The sequence below is a fragment of the Ranitomeya imitator genome, chromosome 1 (assembly GCF_032444005.1).
Source record: "Ranitomeya imitator isolate aRanImi1 chromosome 1, aRanImi1.pri, whole genome shotgun sequence".
Taxonomy (NCBI): domain Eukaryota; kingdom Metazoa; phylum Chordata; class Amphibia; order Anura; family Dendrobatidae; genus Ranitomeya; species Ranitomeya imitator.
In genome coordinates this window covers 901969827-901990682 of record NC_091282.1, presented here as the reverse complement: position 1 = coordinate 901990682, position 20856 = coordinate 901969827, and positions in this window count along the sequence as shown.

The following is a 20856-nucleotide window of genomic DNA, read 5'->3' as shown; positions in this document are numbered from 1 at the left end:
ACAAGAACGCTTGCTCATCACTAATTGTTAATGCTGTTATGAAAGGATTGTCTAGACACACACATTTAAAATGTTATTGACTTGAGTGATGACATTATATTCTCTTCAATTTCCTACAGCTTAAAGGGTTGTTCTACTACTTTTATATTGATGACATATCTTCAGAATAGTTCCTCAATATTAAATTGGTGAGGGTGCGACACATAGCACCTCCACTGATCAATTGTTCTCAGTGGCACTGGTGGCTGAAAATTAGCAGTTGTAGCGCTGAACAGAACAGCTCCATCAACTTTGTAGTGGATTTGAGTGCTGTCCGATTTTTTTCATGGACTCAAAGACTGTCAATCAACATTGGACATGTCTCTGCGATTTTGCATTACTCAAAAAATCACTGACATGTGAACAGCCGCATAGACTATCACAAGTATGAGGGCTAGCCGTGAAAAAACATAAATAGCACTCGTTAATGAAAAACTGATTTGTGAACGAGCCCTAACTCTAACTCATTTCAAAAACATGGCGAACATGTCTCTGAATGTCTCTGGAAAAGAGGGCCACATGGGGTGCAATGTCTCTGGAAAAGGGGCAGCGTGGGGTGGGATGACTGTGGAAAAATTGGCAGCATGGAGTGGGATCACTATGGAGAAGGGACAGTGTGGGGTGAGATCACTTTGGAAAAGGAGGCAGTATTGTGTGGAATCACTATGGAAAAAAGGCAGTATGGGGTGGGATCACAATGCAGAAGGTGCAGCGTGGGATCATTTTAGAAAAAGGGTTATCCTGGGGTGGGATGGCTATGGAGAAGGAGCAGTGTGTGGTGGGATCACTATGGAGAAGGGCAGAGTGGGGTGAAATCCCAATGGAGAAGGGGCAGCATGAGGTGGGATCACTATGGAGAAGGGGCAGCGTGGGGTGGGATCACTTTTTTGGGGCATCGTGAGGTGGGATCATTATGGAGAAGGGGCAGCATGAAGTGAGATCACTATGGAGAAGGAGCCGTAGTGTGAGGTGGGATCACTATGCAGAAGAGGCTGTGTTGGGTGGGATCAATACCCAGAAGGGGCAGCGTGAGGTGAGATAACATAGAACTTTTTGGTATTAACTCCACTTGCCATGTTAGGAAGAAGAAGGATGAGTACAAACCAAAAACACTGTCTCAACTGTGAAGCATGGTGTGGTAAATATCATACTTTGGGGGTGCTTTTCTGCAAAGGGGTCAGGATGACTGCACTGTGTTGAAGGGGGATGGATGGGGTCATGTATCGCAAGATTTTGGCCAACAACCTCCTTCCCTCAGTAAGAGCATTGAAGATGGGTCGTAGCTGGGCCTTCCAGAATGACAATGACACGAAACACACATCCAAGGAAACTAATGAGTGGCTCTGTAAGAAGTATTTCAAGGTTCTCGAGTGGTCTAGCCAGCCTCTAGACCTGAACATAAAAGAAAATTTTTGGTGGAAGCTGGAAGTCAATGTTGTCCTGTGACAGCCCCGTAACCTGAATGATAAAGACAAGATCTATATGGAGGAGTGAGCTAAAATCCCTGCTGCAGTGTGTGCAAACTTGGTCAAGAATTACAGGAAACGTCTGACCTCTATAATTGCAAACAAGGTTTTTTGTATCAAATATTAAGTTCTGTTTTTCTATTATATCAAATACTTATTTCATGCAATAAAATGCAAATTGATTATGTAAAAATAATTTTTCTGGATTTTTTTAAGATTCTATCTCTCACAGGTGAACTGGACCTATGATAGAAATGACAGACCTCTCCATTCTTTGTAGTTGGGAAAACTTGCAAAATCAGCATTGTATCACATACTTATTCTCCCCTGTCACAATAATGTAAAAATGTCATATTGTAAGTTTAGTTTCAGAAGGTTACATGGCTTACCAGACACGCTGTGGGCCATTTCGACCCCCCCCTCTACTCACTCTGCCTTCTGCCGGTGTGTGTAATTCAAAAAACCCTCATTTCCCCCTCCCAGAAGAATTTGTATTGCTTATAGCTGCAGCAGACATCTCCCTAAATCTACTCATTCCCTCCTCCCAACCAATACCAGACCGAACTGGTATAGCCACTTCCAAACTGCAGGCATTTCTTTGTTCTATTAATGTGTTACATATGGGCACTAATCTGGGCTAGAGATATAAGAATTATATATTCCGGATGTCCATCCATAGATCTATCAGTCACTGAAACCGCTAGCAGCTAAACGCAACAAGTGCAAAGCATGGATTTCTCCTTAAGCGGTTAATGTAAGTACGCCGTGCTTACACCTAAAAGAATCGCCCTGATGTAGTACACCTCGGGAACATGATGTATTTCATATACGAGATTCATACAGCGAGATATGCGCAAAAATAGTTTTTATATTCTAAGTAAAGGGGAGGTGTCAGCCTCTAAGAGATGCATGTAAAGAAGCTGCGAAGACACCATCACGTGTTTCTCGACGTAAGCAGTGAACAGCCAGGCCTTTCCCCGGGAAGGAACAACCACGGGAAGGGCAGCATCCCATGAAGGAAAGCCACCTATGCCAAGCATGGTATCCATCCACAGACAGCTGTTTCGGGGTTTTTGCCCCTCATCAGTGTGGAGTAGGAATCTGGCTATTAGGAGCAGTGCCTAGTAAAAAGGCTATAAAGGCACAGATGATTGGCCTCGGGGAGACCAAAACATCCAACACCGCGGAGACACCATCACGTGTTTCTCAACGCAGTGATTCCAGAACACTGCCCCCATCCCTTATGGGAAATATGCAGATGCATGTAAAGAAGCTGCGGAGACACCATCACGTGTTTCTCGACGCAAGCAGTGAATAGCCAGGCCTTTCCCCGGGAAGGAACAACCACGGGAAGGGCAGCATCCTATGAAGGAAAGCCACCTATGCCAAGCATGGTATCCATCCACAGACAGCTGTTTCGGCGTTTTTGCCCCTCATCAGTGTGGAGTAGAAATCTGGCTATTAGGAGCAGTGCCTAGTAAAAAGGCTATAAAGGCACAGATGATTGGCCTCGGGGAGACCAAAACATCAAACACCGCGGAGACACCATCACGTGTTTCTCAACGCAGTGATTCCAGAACACTGCCCCCATCCCTTATGGCAAATATGCAGATGCATGTAAAGAAGCTGCAGAGACACCATCACGTGTTTCTCGACGCAAGCAGTGAATAGCCAGGCCTTTCCCCGGGAAGGAACAACCACGGGAAGGGCAGCATCCTATGAAGGAAAGCCACCTATGCCAAGCATGGTATCCATCCACAGACAGCTGTTTCGGGGTTTTTGCCCCTCATCAGTGTGGAGTAGGAATCTGGCTATTAGGAGCAGTGCCTAGTAAAAAGGCTATAAAGGCACAGATGATTGGCCTCGGGGAGACCAAAACATCCAACACCGCGGAGACACCATCACGTGTTTCTCAACGCAGTGATTCTAGAACACTGCCCCCATCCCTTATGGGAAATAAGGATAATAAATCATCTGTGCCTTTATAGCCTCTAAGAGATGTCACCACAGGGGGACTGCCTGGGTTTTGGGCAAAGAATAACTGCATTCTTGCAGTGTCTTATTGATGGGGTCTAGATGCTCTATAGATGTGATATGCATCTTGATGTATCGCCTGAGCACATGGGCTCCGCAGAGGACACCGAGAGACGTCTGCAGCTGGTCCTGCAATTCTAAGAGGCAGAGAAAGCCGAGCAGGAGGCCCAAGCTTGGAGGGACCATGAACTGCCGATGGCCCAACTTGGGGCAGTACCATCTACCACGCGGAACCGTGAGCCCAACAGCGCTCAGATCCCTAAACCCCGGGCAGAGCACTTTCCTGTGACGGAAAAGGATGGGGACCTGGACTCATTTCTGCAGGCCTTTGAGAAAGCCTGCAGACAGTACTGGCTGCCTGGGAAAGAATGGGCCCGATACCTGACCCCAGGGCTAAGAGGCAAAGCTCTGGAGGCGTACACTTAAAGAGAGCACCTCATATACCAATCAAATGGGAATAACTTCACCAAAGACTATTTACCAATTGAGAAAAAGATGGAGTAATTTTCCAATATAACAACCTTTATTTCTATTATCATAAAAAATGACAGATTTACAATAACACTTTTTAATATATATATATAAAAAACGAGTACACCTCAGATGGTTTTACTCATCTGTAGAAAGTTTTGCAGAAATAGAAAGAATGGAATCACACATCAATAAACTACATGGCCATTACATTAAAGTTCTATAGAAGGCCTATAGTTATCTATACTGGTCACCATAAAAATGCTAGCGGAAAAATGAAATCTAATTTGTCCATGGAGCCTAATGCTAACTGGATCATTTTGATATGGTGCATGTATGTCCCCACAAAAATCCTATAGCTTATAACTTTCAATGAAAGTGACTATGGCACCTAACCCCTTCACATACATCCATATAATGGCTCCATGAATTTCTCAAACCATCATCACAATATACCTGCAGTCATGGTGCCCTCAATGTGTGATCCAAAATGCTACACCTCGACGCACGTTTCACCACCTTTGCAGTTTCGTCAGGAGGTGAGTAAGCGGTATGTGTAACCATCTTATATAGTAGAGGAATCCTCCCAAATTGTTAGCAGCCGTGTGCGGCGCGTCGCCGTCATGTTGCGTCGCGCAGAGGGGAGCGGCGCTCAAGGCCAGTAACCATGACGACGTGACGCCCTTACTGAGCGCCTCTCCCCACAGCGAAAGGCAGCGCACGCGTGGTACGCGCTCCAGCTTAGCTGAACGGGTGGGTAAGAAAAACTAAGGCATATATAAATGGAATTGGTGTATATATGACATTCAAATTCATCTAAACCCCATCGCTTGATGCTTAACCTATCAAAAACATATTGCACATCCGTCCCAATATTAATTTGCAAAAGACACCAATCCAATAATTATACAAGCCCATATTTACAGTAGCGGAACAGCACTAGGAGGAACAACTCACAGCGCTTATACATATCCCTTCAGGCTATAAAAGCCTAAATATGGGTCGTATACATGTGTATCTTAACCTTTAGACCTTTAGATGTATCATAATATATAATTAATAAAATATAACAATATATCAGACAATATGGATCTTGATGATATAGGTCTCATAGGTTGCCTCACGTATAATTTGCCATATTAGACTCCATCCCGATCCGTGAACTATATATACCACTCAGCTGCAATGGGTAAATTCCTCCATTTCTAAATGCTGTACAGTCGAACAGTCCATAAAGTGTATTGGCATTGTCAAACATCACTAAACTATAAAATATAAACAAAATAAACATATATTACAAAACCACACAACAAACAGAAAAAATAAAAACAGCAGAATATATTTATATAAAAATTATACAATTAAAATTCACGCTTACTCTTTAGATAAAGGGCTTAAAGCTTAATGACTCATTAAGGCCTTTTGGGGCAATGGTATCGAGGCAGACCATCCATTTTGTTTCTCTTTTCAATAATTCCTTTTTATAATCTCCACCCCTGGACCCTATCTATACCCTTGACCCTGAGCCATTTTAGATTGCTATTGTGGTGGATTTGAAAATGTCTCGGTATGGTTTTTAGGATTGTCTGGTCCTGAACAGTTGCTGCATTTTTTATGTCCCTAGCATGTTCCAGGGTCCTCACCTTTAGTTGTCTGGTTGTCATCCCAATATATATCAATTTACAAGGATAATAGGCGTATTACTCAACCATATCAGTAGTACAGGAGATATGGTGTGTAATTCTATACGTCTTAGTACCATCACTGTTGTCGAATGTAAATGATCTCTCAATATATTGGCATGGAGAACAATCACCACATTTGAAATTGCCCCATACTGGGCCTACTTGATCAGAAAAAAAGGACCTCTGTGGTGCCACATAGTGGCTAAGTGTCAATATATGTACCTACACAGATTCTCATCTGCTCTCAAGATGGGCCAATATTTTCTCAAGATATCCATTATATCTGTCCACCTAGAGTTAAATGTGGTGATAAGCCTTACTGGTTGTTCCTGTTGTAGTTTCTTTTTTTTCACTAGAAGTTGACATCTTGGGGTATTGGCAGCTCTCCTGTAACCATTACGTATACATTTGTGATTGCACCCTCGCTGTTGGAGATTCTTAGTAAGAACCCTTGCTTGATTTTGAAAACTCCCCTCATCAGAACAGATACGTTTCATGCTCAAAAATTGTCCCACCGGTATCGCCCTTGTGGTCTGAGGATGATGTGCTGAGGTGGTATGAAGGAGGGTATTCGTCGCTGTACTTTTACAGAAAACATCAGTAGTAATACAACCACTCGCATCTGCCTGTATACAAACATCAAGAAATTCCACTTCCTTCTTGCTATACTTACAAGTGATTTTGATGTTACATTGATTATCATTTAATCTATCAATGAATGAATTTAACGATGTTTCCTAACCCTGCCATATAAATAGTATATCATCGATATATCTAGACCATGAGATCACGGCAGCGAAGTCCCCCATTTCATAGACCACCTCTCTCTCCCACTGCCCCAGGAAGAAATTAGCGTATGAGGGCGTACAAGTCACCCCCCATCGCTGTTCCCTGGAGCTGTAGGAAAAATCTGTCCTTAAAGGGACACTGTCAACTGAATTTGGACAATCTTGCCTTGCGCAGGCGTGTACTATGGAGGACAGAGAATGAACTTCAATCCAATATTGCAGCCAGCATGCAGCCAGCGGGTAAGGAAATGGTGAATCAAAAACCCCAAAACCCCGCCTCCATGGCTGAAGATTGTTCCCTCCAAATTCAGGTGACAGTGTCCCTTTAAATGTAAAAAAATTATGGGTCAAAGCAAATTTTAAAAGATCTATGATAAAGTCCACAAGATCACTATCCAAATATGTCATTTCTAAGAAGGACCTCGATGCCGTGATCCCATGGTCATGCTGATTCGATGTATACAGTGACTCAATGTCACAAACCACTAGAAACATATCTTGTTCCAACTGTATGTTATTTAAACGTGTCAAAATATCTGTGGTATCTTTTATGAAAGATGGCAAGGTTTCAACACAGCACTGTAAATAAAAATCTATGAACCGACAAATATCCTCGTTCATGCCCCCAATCCCCGAGACTATAGGGCGACCCGGTAGGTTCACCATATCTTTATGTATCTTGGGTAATATAAGTAGAATGTTGGAACTACAGGTGTATCCATCATCAACCCTTCCAACATTCTACTGGTAATGATACCCTCCTGGTGTGCTTGCTGCAACATAGCATCCAATTCCATTTTATATGAAACCAATGGGTTACCATCCAATCTCCTATAGCACTGCTTGTTATAGAGCTGTCGAAACACCTCTCGCTCATACATAGCACATGGCCAGATCAGAACATTCCCCTCTTATCTGCTGGTTTGATAACTACCTGCTTTAAATTACGTAGTTTTTTTTGAATAGCTTTATTCTCCACAGAGGTCAGATTAAATGACAGTCTGTCCTCTGGGAGTGACACTAAATCTTTCTTAACCAATTTCATAAAAATGTCCACATTAGAACAAATACCTGAAGGGGGGAAATGTTGTGACCGGGCATGTAGATACGTAGGAAAGCGTAGATCATCTGGTGATGCTTGTTCAGCAAGTAATGTCTCCAAATCAGCCAGGGCCTGTTGTTCTACATTGGTGGGAAAAATATTTTTAGATTGGTTTACAAAATATTTTTTAAAAGTAAATTTTCTAGCAAACAATTCGATATCTTTAACCATTGTAAAATAATTAAATTTAGCCGAATGTAAGGCCCTTTTCCAACACCCGAGTTTATGCAGGAGATAGGGCTACATCAGATAAATTAATTACCTTCATATTTAGCGTATCCCCCTGTTCTGTTTTTTTGTGATAAGTTCGTGTACGCATAGGAGGGAGTGGAGTTGCGGATGTGTGGGGGAATGGATCTATTCTGTTTCCCTCTCCTCCCCCACTCCGCTTTCCTAAAAATGTTCTCCACATGGTTCCTCTGATAAAGTTGATGTAATTGATGAAGAACGTAATATTGGTTTGGATTGTGATTTTTTGTATTGCCACCTATACACTCTATTGGACGAATAGTCCTGTAGGTCCCATTGAAATTTGCAGAACTTAGTTGCTTGTATTTCCTTTTCCCACTTAGTGAGATCAATCTCCAAATCCTTATCAAATTTCACACATTCCTCAACTGTCAACGTTGATTGAATTTTGTTCTTCAATTTGTCTATCTCACTCTCCACACTTTCCAATGCTTTACGATCTGAGCCAATTAGTAGTTCCAACAAGGTATGTGAGCACTTTGTCAGGTTCTCCTCCCACTTGTTGGTAAAAGTGGAGTCACTGGTTTCTAATCAAAGAAAAAAGGGGGTAGTTCCAGCTCCTTTAAAATTCAAAGTCTTTATTTCCAAGTTAAAACGTATTCCGTGATGCAAAAGTAACTCAATTTTTGTGCAAGGGTGCTTTTATGATGCCCGTTAGTAATTAGAAGCCAAAAGAAATGTTACTTCCCCAGGGGGAACTGTCATCAAAATGAGATGTATGTATATCCTTCCCATTTATTCTTATATTTTCCAGTTTTCATATCTCTGGACCATCCTCTTAGCTAGTGCATACCTCTACAATACAAAAATATTGAAATACTATTACATTAAATTATTATTTATATCCTTGTCTCTGAGTTGTCGCTAGGGACAAACATATCTCATTGGACACATTCTGGCTTCATATCTATGAACCTGTGTTCGCGCCTCCCTTTTGTTATTTTCTTTCATAGGTGTATTCACATTTTTTATTTGTTTGATTTCAGTATGATTTATGTTTATGTTTCCTCATTCTCCACAACTAGATCACCAGGGTTTACGTGTTCTGTGCTGCCACAGGCAGTCCAATTTTTGTCAAGGGTGTCTATAATGCCCATAGCATAATTTTTAAAATATTTACCCCATGGGGAAATATTTGTCAGCCCATGCACTTCGTGTATCGGCGTTACAAGTCTAGGAGACCCGATCCTTAACATTGGGCCTAGTATTTAATTGTGCTAGTTGGGCAGGGGAGTCTATGTGTTAGGTGTAGAGTTCCTGCCTCTGCACAGGGGGAATCTCGAACCATCTCTGCTGCGGTCTCCCATTCTTTTCCAGCCACAATGGAGCCTGCTCAGCGGAGACATCGGTCCCAGCGTCTGGCTCAGGCTGATGCTGGACGACTGGTTACTACTGTCCTTCTAGGCTCTGCCTTTCTAGCCAGCACTGATCAGCAGGGAGCAGATCTTTCTGGGACTAAGTCCTGCTTTTCCCATACTGAGCATGCCAACGGGATGACCTCCCATTGGAGGTCGAGGGTCACATGCTCAGGTCCTGTTGCGGTTCCTATTGGACCATCTGGAAGGTCTTGTAGCACTGCCGCTATAAAAGGTTTGCATGGCCGCTCGGCCATGTGCTAGTGTACACTTGTAAACATGTGTGTGTTGATGTGTGAAAGTCGTTCATTAATTATCCCCTCCCTTGTATATGACTGCTCGCCTAAGGTGGATGATTGCTATCTAGTGCCCGACTTAGCTATCAGCACGTGACATACAAAACAGCGTCAAATTGCTGTGACCGCCAGTGCAGCGCCGTGCGCTTTCACAGCGCTTTCCTTACCCAAGCCTGGGTGGTTAGTGGCATCCACCAGAGCGGCACCGCACGCACTCTCGTGCATCTAAATTATTATTATTTAATTCACTCTGACACCCCAGTTGCGGTGTTGAGCGCAAGAGGTCTAGATGAACGCTAATCCAGAGTCTTGGGATTGAGTTCTGTGACACCTTGCTTGCACTCTTTTGTGCGGTACCGTTGCCCTGTTACGCAACAGGGTTTGCTTTCTTCATACAGGGTGAAGTTAACCCGTGTGTGAATCCATATAGTCCGTCATTACTCAGCAAGATTATACCTGCTCATGTTATTACAAAGCAATCCATAGCCCCCTTTTTTCTACATTTATTTGCTTGGTCTTGCTGCAGACTACAGCCAGGTCATTGCAATACAAGAGAGTGAAAATATAATTTTTAACTATATTTTTGAGGGCCTAAGCATCAAATGTGAGTGCGCCAAAAAATCTGTCCTTTTTTTGGTACTATCTAATATTTTGTAGTGTCTTACTACATTTTTGGACACCATTTTGCTGCCCCAAAAATCTGTATCTGGGCCAAAAATATTTAGCTACAGTTCTTATATTTATCACTGTGAGTTGTACGCCACACTCAACACATATCATTGCGCTAAATATCTTCAAATTTTAGTGCTCCAAATTTTTTTTGGGTGTCATAGCCAACTTTTTGACACAATTTTGGTGTGCCAAAAAAAATCAAGGCCACATTTTGATCAGTCTGTTATCTCTGGCTGATTACTGGTGTATCAGTTATGTCAAAAGCCGTGCTTTGCAGGCATACATTGCATTGTCCTGTCTGCTAGCCTTGGTCTACTCAGTATTTATTGTTTAAAAAAAAAATAAAAAATTATACAGTCTGTTATCTCCGTCACATGCCTGGTGTATGCGTGGTATCAAAATCTTCAGTTCGCAGGCATATGTTGCATTGTTCTGTCTGCTAGCCTCGGTCTACTCAGTATTTATTGTTTTACAAAATTACAAAAATAACTTAAAGAAAATTTATACAATCTGTTATCTCCGTCAGACACTTGGTGTATCTGTGGTATCCAAATCTTCACTTTGAAGGCATACATCGTATTTTTTGGTCTATTAGCCTTGGTCTACTCATTATTTTCCTTTAAAAAATATTTAAAACAATATATATATATATATATATATATATATATATATACTGTATATATATTTTAATTGTCTGTTATTTCCCTCAGACACTCAGTGTATCTGCTTGCTTTTCAGGCATACTGATCTCATATAATTTTTCTCCAAATAAATCCATTTGTATTGAGCTTTTCAAATATTTCAGCTGTCCATTTAAAATGGTTAAGGCAAGGGACAGGGAAGTAGACGAGATGCTGATGGTGCATGCAGAGGACGAGGCCGTGGCCAAGATGAAAGTGGGCCACAACAAAGACCCACATGTTCGCACTCGACCTTCCTGTCCCAGTTTCTAGGGGATAGCAGCACATCACTATTGAAGCCAGAGCAATGTGAAATGTTTGTTGGTTGGATAGCGGATAATGCTTCCAGTCACTTAGCCACCACCACCACCATGTATTACACACGGTCTTTCCATTTTTCCTATCGCTGGACCATCCTCTTATGACCTAGTGTATACTATTATATTATATTTTTATTTATATCCCTGTCTCTGAGCTGTTGCTAGGGACCAACATATCTCGTTGGACACATTCTGGCTTCATATGTATGAACCTGTGTTCACCCCTCCCTTTAATTATTTACTTTCATAGGTGGATTCACATCCTTTATTCATTTTTTTGATTTCAGAATGATTGATCATTCATTATGTCTCCTCATTCTCCGCCGCTAGATCACCAGAGTTAATTGGTTCTATGCTGCTTCAGCCAGTCCAATTTTTGGCAAGGGTGTCTATGATGCCCATAAAATATTTTTAACAATTTTATTCCCCCAGGGGGAAATGTTAGTGTATGGGCATTAGGAGACCCGCTCCTTTAAATTGGGCCTAGTTTTTAATGAGGCCTTCCTGAACGTCTCATCATCCACTGCCACTAGAGCACCAGGGTTAACGTGTTCTGTACTGCTACAGCCAGTCCAATTTTTGGCAAAGGTGTCTATGATCCCCATAAAGTATTTTTTAAAAATGTACCCCCTATGGGGAAATGTTTTTAAGCCCATGCACTTAGTGTATGGGCATTACAAGTCTAGGAGACTACTTTGTAATAGGACAGTTTTTTTAGGAGGCCCTCCTTCATGTTTCTTCCAAGGGGGGATTGGAATGCGCGCTAATTTGGGTCAAGGCGGCTCTTGCATTCAATGTATAAGGAAACTGTATGGCAGGACCAACTAGAGACTGTGAAGCGGGTTTTCCTGTGGTCTTCCAGTATCTGGGTTCAAAGGCTTATTAGGGGTGCATATGACTTGATAGCAGGGCAGGCATTGCATTCAATGCAACATTTTTTCAGGAGGCCCTCCTGTACCTCTTGTGAAAGAGGTATTGGAGTGCGTTGTAATCCTTGGCAGCCCAGCCACTCACTGCATAGGCAATAACAGCATAGGGGACCCACTATTTAATAATGGCCCTTTCAGAATATTAATGCCGCCTGATGCCCCTCTTAAAATAGGCATGTGACTTTAAGAGTCCCTCCTTCAGAAAAGAAAAAGATGTGTCTCCTTATGTGTCACACACCATATGGCCAGCTAGGGTTGTTAAATGTTACAATGACATTTCCCAGTGAAAATTGCCTCTTCTGAGAAAAAGAGGACTTAAACTCTATAGCGGCACCTGTTGGAAGTAGCGATCCTACAAATCACAATCAACCCTTTAACGAGTCATACAATATGACTTAGGATAAAAGCCAAATCAATATTTCAATTCGACAGACACGGTGTTTCGGGCTGTTGAATTTCCCAGTGAATGCATTTGTATTGGTTGAAAGCAATGTTAAAGTTGAAAAACGCATCGAAAACGCTGCGTGTGAACATAGCAACATAGCAAAAGTGGTGGAGGAACATTTTGGTCTGGGGTTAATTATTTTGCCTGATATACAAGTCATTACCCTGGAAAGGCTGTACCTTAACATATTTCCCAGCAAAATCCATTTTGGTTTCATTTTTGGGTGCACCTGTAAAAATGGTGTGAAAGTCTGACAACATTGCTGGGACCTAGGAGTCAGAAATGCTTCCTGGGGCGATCCCCATGATGTTCTCGTGTCAGTTGAGCAGTGTTTCCATCATTTTCAGATGGTTTTAGACCTTAAAAGGACCCCCGGGGGTATCGCAGTAAGAATACTCGGGTTTCCCATAGACTTACATTGGGCTCGTGGCTTGGGTCGAGTACCCGAGTATTCCGATTTGCTCAACCCGAGCAACAAGCACCCGAGCATTTTAGTGCTCACCCATCACTATTATTTACCCTTCTACTGTAATGGCAATCATTGGCAGCCTGTGATTGCATTGCGGAGTGCCAATGGTGAGAGAGGGAGCTCCCTCCTTCTCCAAACCTTCCAAATCTATTGATCTCTGCATTTAAAGGTTTACTGTTTAAATTCAGGTGCTGCCTGAGCTGAAGACAGGTGATCAATGAGGATACCAAGTGTCAGACCCCCATGATCTCATAAGGATTATGTATCCTAAGGGAATCCTTCAAATATATGTTAAATAAGTTGTCTGGGATCTAAAAAATGTTTACAAAATCCTCAAAATGGGGTAAAAAATAAAAGATGCAATTCTCAGAAGCATCTTCATATTTTTATCTGAGTGTTGTCTGATTTTTTCATAGACCCATAGATTTGCATTGCTGACTTTGATCCAACACTCGGATCAATAGCAAACTTGTCTCTAGGATTTTGCCTGGACGACTCTGTCCACACAAAATCATACTTACATGTTTTTTTTTGGTTGGCGCCTGTTCACACTAGCTTGGATGTGCTGGTCTTGTTCTCTATTTGTATTAAGCCTTTTTGGACATGTGCACTCCCACTCCCAATAGCCACAGGTGATTTTAAGTAGTTAGCTGGTCCACTCCTGACCCATAAATTGTTGGCTTTTTTGCCCAGGAGAGGTGACAAAACAGGACAGGGACCTAACTACGAAGGACGCCTTGACGTGGCAATTGGGCTCACATACATTGGCCAATTTATAAGCGAAATACCTTCCTTTTTTCATAGCAATTTTTGCAGATAAATATTTCATGTGTACATTACATAGCGCTTTTTTCCTATTTTCTGTGGCAGAAATTCAATTTCAATGTTCTAGGGTAATCATTCTTGGTAAATAATGGTGCAACCTTTATCGTTTTTTAACTTATATTTTTTTTGGGCTCACACTAGCTTGGATGTGCTGGTCTTGTTCTCTATTTGCACAAAAAAAACATGGACATGTGAACAGCCCACACAGACTATGATACGATAGGTACGAGGGCTATCAAAAACACAGGTAGAACTCATACACGAAAAACTGATGTCTGAATGAGCATATATAGTGTTTCCATTTTACCTTGAATGATCCTTTAAGTGATAACTCCAGCGAAGATATCACATTTTAATTTAAAAAATTAGTGTAAACCTAGCAGGACATATTGGTGTGCAATAGGGTTGAGCGAAACGGGTCGTTCATTTTCAAAAGTCGCCGACTTTTGGCAAAGTCGGGTTTCATGAAACCCGATCCGACCCCTGTGCGGGGTCGGCCATGCGGTACGCGACTTTCGCGCCAAAGTCGCGTTTCAATGACGCGAAAAGCGCCATTTCTCAGCCAATGAAGGTAAACGCAGAGTGTGGGCAGCGTGATGACATAGGTCCTGGTCCCCACCATCTTAGAGAAGGGCATTGCAGTGATTGGCTTGCTGTCCGCGGCGTCACAGGGGCTATAAAGGGGCGTTCCCGCCGACCGCCATGTTACTGCTGCTGATCTGAGCTTAGGGAGAGGTTGCTGCCGCTTCGTCAGAAGCAGGGATAGCGTTAGGCAGGGTCCATTAACCACCAAACCGCTTGTGCTGTAGCGATTTCCACAGCCCAACACCACCTTCGGTGTGCAGGGACAGTGGAAGCTACATTTTTTTTTTTTCCTCAGCGCTGTAGCTCATTGGGCTGCCCTAGAAGGCTCCCTGATAGCTGCATTGCTGTGTGTACGCCGCTGTGCAAACCAACTGCTTTTTTCAAAGCACAAATCCTCTTGTTCCTTCCTTTCTGCACAGCTATCTTGTTTGTTTGTCCACACTTCTTATTTAATTTGTGCATCAGTCCACTCCTTATTGCTGCCTGCCATACCTGGCTGAGATTACTGCAGGGAGATAGTAATTGAAGGACAGTTCCTTTTTTTTTTTTTTGTGGGAGATTAAGATTGGCATTTCTGCTAGAGTGCCATCCCTGTCTGTGTCATCTCTCACTCAGTGGGCCATAGAAAGCCTATTTATTTTTTTGCTTGATTTGGGTTCTAAAATCTACCTGAAAAAATCACTACATCAATCAGTGGGAGAAAAATATTGGCCTCAGGGCTTGTGTGCCACTCCTTACTCCTGTGTGTGCCATCTCTCACTCAGTGGGCCATAGAAAGCCTATTTATTTTTTTGCTTGATTTGGGTTCCAAAATCTACCTGAAAAAATCACAACATCAATCAGTGGGAGAAAAATATTGGCCTCAGGGCTTGTGTGCCACTCCTGACTCCTGTGTGTGCCATCTCTCACTCAGTGGGCCATAGAAAGCCTATTAATTTTTTTTGCTTGATTTGGGTTCTAAATTCTACCTGAAAAAATCAATAAATCAATCAGTGGGAGATTAATATTGGCCTTTGGGCTTGTGTGCCAGTCCTAAGCGTGCCATCTCTCTCTCTCAGATAGTGGGCCATAGAAAGCCTATTTATTATTTTTTTTATTGGGTTTATACATTTTCCCTGGAAAAAAAAAAAAAAAGTGGGAGATTAATATTGGCCTCTGGGCTTGTGTGCCAGTCCTGAGCGTGCCATCTCTCTCACAAATAGTGGGCCATAGAAAGCCTATTTATTTTTTGGGTTGATTTGGGTTCTAAATTCTACCTGAAAAAATCAATAAATCAATCAGTGGGAGATTAATATTGGCCTTTGGGCTTGTGTGCCAGTCCTAAGCGTGCCATCTCTCTCTCTCAGATAGAGGGCCATAGAAAGCCTATTTATTATTTTTTTTATTGGGTTTATAAATTTTCCCTGGAAAAAAAAAAAAAGTGGGAGATTAATATTGGCCTCTGGGCTTGTGTGCCAGTCCTGAGCGTGCCATCTCTCTCACAAATAGTGGGCCATAGAAAGCCTATTTATTTTTTTGGTTGATATGGGTTCTAAATTCTACCTGAAAAAATCAATAAATCAATCAGTGGGAGATAAATATTGGCCTCTGGGCTTGTGTGCCACTCCTGACTCCTGTGTGCGTCCTCTCTCACTCAGTGGGCCCTACAAAGCCTATTTTTTTTTATTTGTTTTCTAAATTCTCCCTGAAACAATCATTTTATTTTATTTGGTTTCTAAATTATTCCTGAAAAAATCATTTTTTTTGTATTTTTTTTTTCTAAAGTCTCCCTGAAAAAAAAAAAAAAATCAAATCAGTGGGAGATTAATATTGCCCTTTCTGCTTGTGTGCCAGTCTTGACTCCTGGGTGTGCCATCTCTCTCTCTCCAATTGTGGGCCATAGAAAGCCTATTAATTTTTTTGCTTGATTTGGGTTCCAAAATCTACCTGAAAAAAATCACTAAATCAATCAGTGGGAGATAAATATTGGCCTCTGGGCTTGTGTGCCACTCCTGACTCCTGTGTGCGTCCTCTCTCACTCAGTGGGCCCTACAAAGCCTATTTTTTTTTTTATTTGTTTTCTAAATTCTCCCTGAAACAATCATTTTATTTTATTTTGTTTCTAAATTCTTCCTGAAAAATTCATTTTTTTGTATTTTTTTTTCTAAAGTCTCCCTGAAAAAAAAAAAAAAATCAAATCAGTGGGAGATTAATATTGCCCTTTCTGCTTGTGTGCCAGTCTTGACTCCTGGGTGTGCCATCTCTCTCTCTCTCTCCAATTGTGGGCCATAGAAAGCCTATTTATTTTTTTGCTTGATTTGGGTTCCAAAATCTACCTGAAAAAATCACTAAATCAATCAGTGGGGGATAAATATTGGCCTCTGGGCTTGTGTGCCACTCCTGACTCCTGTGTGCGTCATCTCTCACTCAGTGGGCCCTAGAAAGCCTATTTTTTGTTTTATTTGTTTTCTAAATTCTCCCTGAAAAAATCATTTTATTTTATTTGGTTTCTAAATTATTCCTGAAAAAATCATTTTTTTTGTATTTTTTTTTTCTAAAGTCTCCCTGAAAAAAAAAAAAAAAATCAAATCAGTGGGAAATTAATATTGCCCTTTTTGCTTGTGTGCCAGTCTTGACTCCTGGGTGTGCCATCTCTCTCTCTCTCTCCAATTGTGGGCCATAGAAAGTCTATTTATTTTTTTGCTTGATTTGGGTTCCAAAATCTACCTGAAAAAATCACTAAATCAATCAGTGGGAGATAAATATTGGCCTCTGGGCTTGTGTGCCACTCCTGACTCCTGTGTGCGTCCTCTCTCACTCAGTGGGCCATAGAAAGCCTATTTTTTTTAATTTGTTTTCTAAATTCTCCCTGAAACAATCATTTCATTTTATTTGGTTTATAAATTCTTCCTTAAAAAATCATTTTTTTTTTATTATTTTTTTTTTCTAAAGTCTCCCTTTAAAAAAAACAAAAAACAAATCAGTGGGAGATTAATATTTACATTTGCGCTTCAGTGACAGTCCTGCATGTGTGGCATCTCTCTCATTTGTTGCCACCAACAACAGAGTGTGTAACATTGTGCCTGATTTTCGTTGTGGTCTCACCCACCTGTAAAGGGGTAGCTAAATCATACTGAAGTTATAGCTCACCATGTAAGTTGTGTGACAGCAACAAATACCGTTAGTTTGGTAATGTTTTTAAAACAATGAGGAAGTCTGGTGGAAGAGGTCGTGGCCGGGGGCGTTCATTGTCAGCTGGTAATGAGGGTAGTGGTAGTGGTGGAGCATCAGGTGGTCGTGGGAAAAAAAATATTGCACCTAAGTCTGGAGCTGTGGAGCCAGGTTCGTCGTCTGGCTACACAAAGCCTCGACTGCTCCCTTTTCTGGGAGTAGGAAAACCGCTTTTAAAGCCGGAGCAGCAAGAGCAAGTTTTGGCTTATCTTGCTGACTCAGCCTCTAGCTCTTTTGCCTCCTCTCGTGAAACTGGTAAAAGTAAAAGCAGCGCGTCGTTAGTGGATGTTTACGGTCAGGGACAAGTCGCTTCCTTGTCCTCTTCAGCAAAAACAACAACAGAGAAGAATGCAGCAGGCGACACAACGGGTTACTCCATGTAGCTCTTTACACATACCGTCCCTGGCTTAGAAAGTGAAGCAGTTAACAGTCCATGCCCATTACAAGTTGAATCTGACATGGAGTGCACTGATGCACAGCCACAGCCAGACTACTATGCTGGTCCTTTGACTCAGACCACAACATTGCCCTCGCAGGGTGCTGATCAAGAATCAGACCCTGATGAGACTATGTTGCCCCATCACGAACGCTATACCACCGACCGACACGGTGACACAGACGAAGTTGCACACGAGCTACAAGAAGAGGTAATAGATGACCCAGTTCTTAACCCCGATTGGCAGCCATTGGGGGAACAGGGTGCAGGCGGCAGCAGTTCTGAAGCGGAGGAGGAGGGGCCGCAGCAGGCATCAACATCGCAACAGGTTCCATCTGCCGGGCCCGTATCTTGCCCAAAACGCGTGGCAAAGTCAAAACCTGTTGGAGGACAGCGTGGCCATCCGGTTAAAGCTCAGTCTGCAATGCCTGAAAAGGTATCCGATGCTAGAAAGAGTGCAGTCTGGCATTTTTTTAAACAACATCCAATTGATCAGCGCAAAGTCATCTGTCAAAAATGTTCAACTACCTTAAGCAGAGGGCAGAATCTGAAAAGTCTCAATACAAGTTGCATGCATAGACATTTAACCACCATGCATTTGCAAGCTTGAACTAACTACCAAACGTCCCTTAAGGTTGTAGCACCCTCGGCCAATGAAGCTAGTCATCAACGCAACATCCCTTCCGGCAGTGTAGGGCCACCATTTTCTGCACCACCTGCAGTATCTGTGCAGGTTTCTTTGCCAGGCCAAAGCAGTCAGGGTCAGGGAATCACCAGTTTCGTAGTAGGAAACACTGCATCTAGGGCACCGGCGGCAACAATACCATCTCCCACCGTCTCTCAGTCTGCCATGTCCACCGGCACCCCCGCTAGTTCCACGATCTCCAGCTCTCCAGTCCAGCTCACCCTACATGAGACTATGGTTAGAAAAAGGAAGTACTTAGCCTCGCATCCGCGTGCACAGGGTTTGAACGCCCACATAGCTAGACTAATCTCGTTAGAGATGATGCCCTACCGGTTAGTTGAAAGCGAAGCTTTCAAAGCCCTGATGGACTACGCTGTACCACGCTACGAGCTACCCAGTCGACACTTTTTTTCCAGAAAAGCCATCCCAGCCCTCCACCAGCATGTTAAAGAGCGCATCGTCCATGCACTCAGGCAATCTGTGAGCACAAAGGTGCACCTGACAACAGATGCATGGACCAGTAGGCATGGCCAGGGACGTTACGTGTCCATCACGGCACACTGGGTAAATGTGGTGGATGCAGGGTCCACAGGGGACAGCAAGTTTGGGACAGTTCTGCCTAGCCCACGGTCTAGGAAACAGTTGGCTGTAGCCGTTCGCACCCCCTCCTCCTCCTCGTTCTCCTGCAGAAGCGAGACCTCGTCCACAGACCGCAGTCGCACAACCACTCCATCCGCAGCTGCCACTGTTGCACACCAGGTCTCCCATTATGGGGCAGCTACTGGCAAACGTCAGCAGGCTGTATTGGCTATGAAGTGTTTGGGCGACAACAGACACACCGCTGAAGTTCTGTCCGAGTTCTTGCAGAAAGAAACGCAGTCGTGGCTGGGCACTGTAGATCTTGAGGCAGGCAAGGTAGTGAGTGATAACGGAAGGAATTTCATGGCTGCCATCTCCCTTTCCCAACTGAAACACCTTCCTTGCCTGGCTCACACCTTAAACCTGGTGGTGCAGTGCTTCCTGAAAAGTTATCCAGGGTTATCCGACCTGCTCCTCAAAGTGCGTGGACTTTGCTCACATATCCGCCGTTCGCCCGTACACTCCAGCCATATGCAGACCTATCAGCGTTCTTTGAACCTTCCCCAGCATCGCCTAATCATAGATGTTGCAACATGGTGGAACTCAACACTGCACATGCTTCAGAGACTGTGTGAACAGAGGCGGGCTGTTATGTTTTTGTGGGAGGATACACATACACGGGCAGGCAGTAGGATGGCAGACATGGAGTTGTCAGGTGTGCAGTGGTCGAAGATTCAAGACATGTGTCAAGTCCTTCAGTGTTTTGAGGAATGCACACGGCTGGTTAGTGCAGACAACGCCATAATAAGCATGAGCATCCCCCTAATGCGTCTGCTGATGAAAAGTTTGACGCACATAAAGGATCAGGCGTCTGCAGCTGAGGAAGAGGAAAGCCTTGATGACAGTCAGCCATTGTCTGGCCAGGGCAGTGTACAGGACGAGGTAGCGGGCGAACAGGAGGAGGAGGACGAGGAGGATGATGGGGATGATTATATTTTTAATGAGGAAGCTTTTCCGGGGCCAGTGGAAATTGTTGGCGCGGCAAGGCCGGGTTCTGGTTTTTGGAGGGACACAAGTGACGTGGATTTGCCTGAAACTGCCCCTCAACCAAGCACAACCACAGATTTGAGAACTGGAACGTTGGGCCACATGGCGGATTATGCCTTACGTATCCTCAAAAGGGACACACGCATAACAAAAATGATGAACGATGACGATTACTGGTTGGCCTGCCTCCTTGATCCTCGCTATAAAGGCAAATTGCAAAATATAATGCCATATGAGAACTTGGAACTAATATTAGCAACCAAACAATCAACTCTTGTTGACCGTTTGCTTCTGGCATTCCCTGCACACAGCGCCCGTGATCGTTCTAACACGAGCTGCAGGGGCCAGCAGACCAGAGGTGTTAGAGGGGCAGAAATCAGAAGTGGCGTTGGCCAGAGGGGTTTTCTGACCAGGTTGTGGAGTGATTTTGCTATGACCGCAGACAGGACAGGTACTGCAGCATCAATTCAAAGTGACAGGAGACAACAT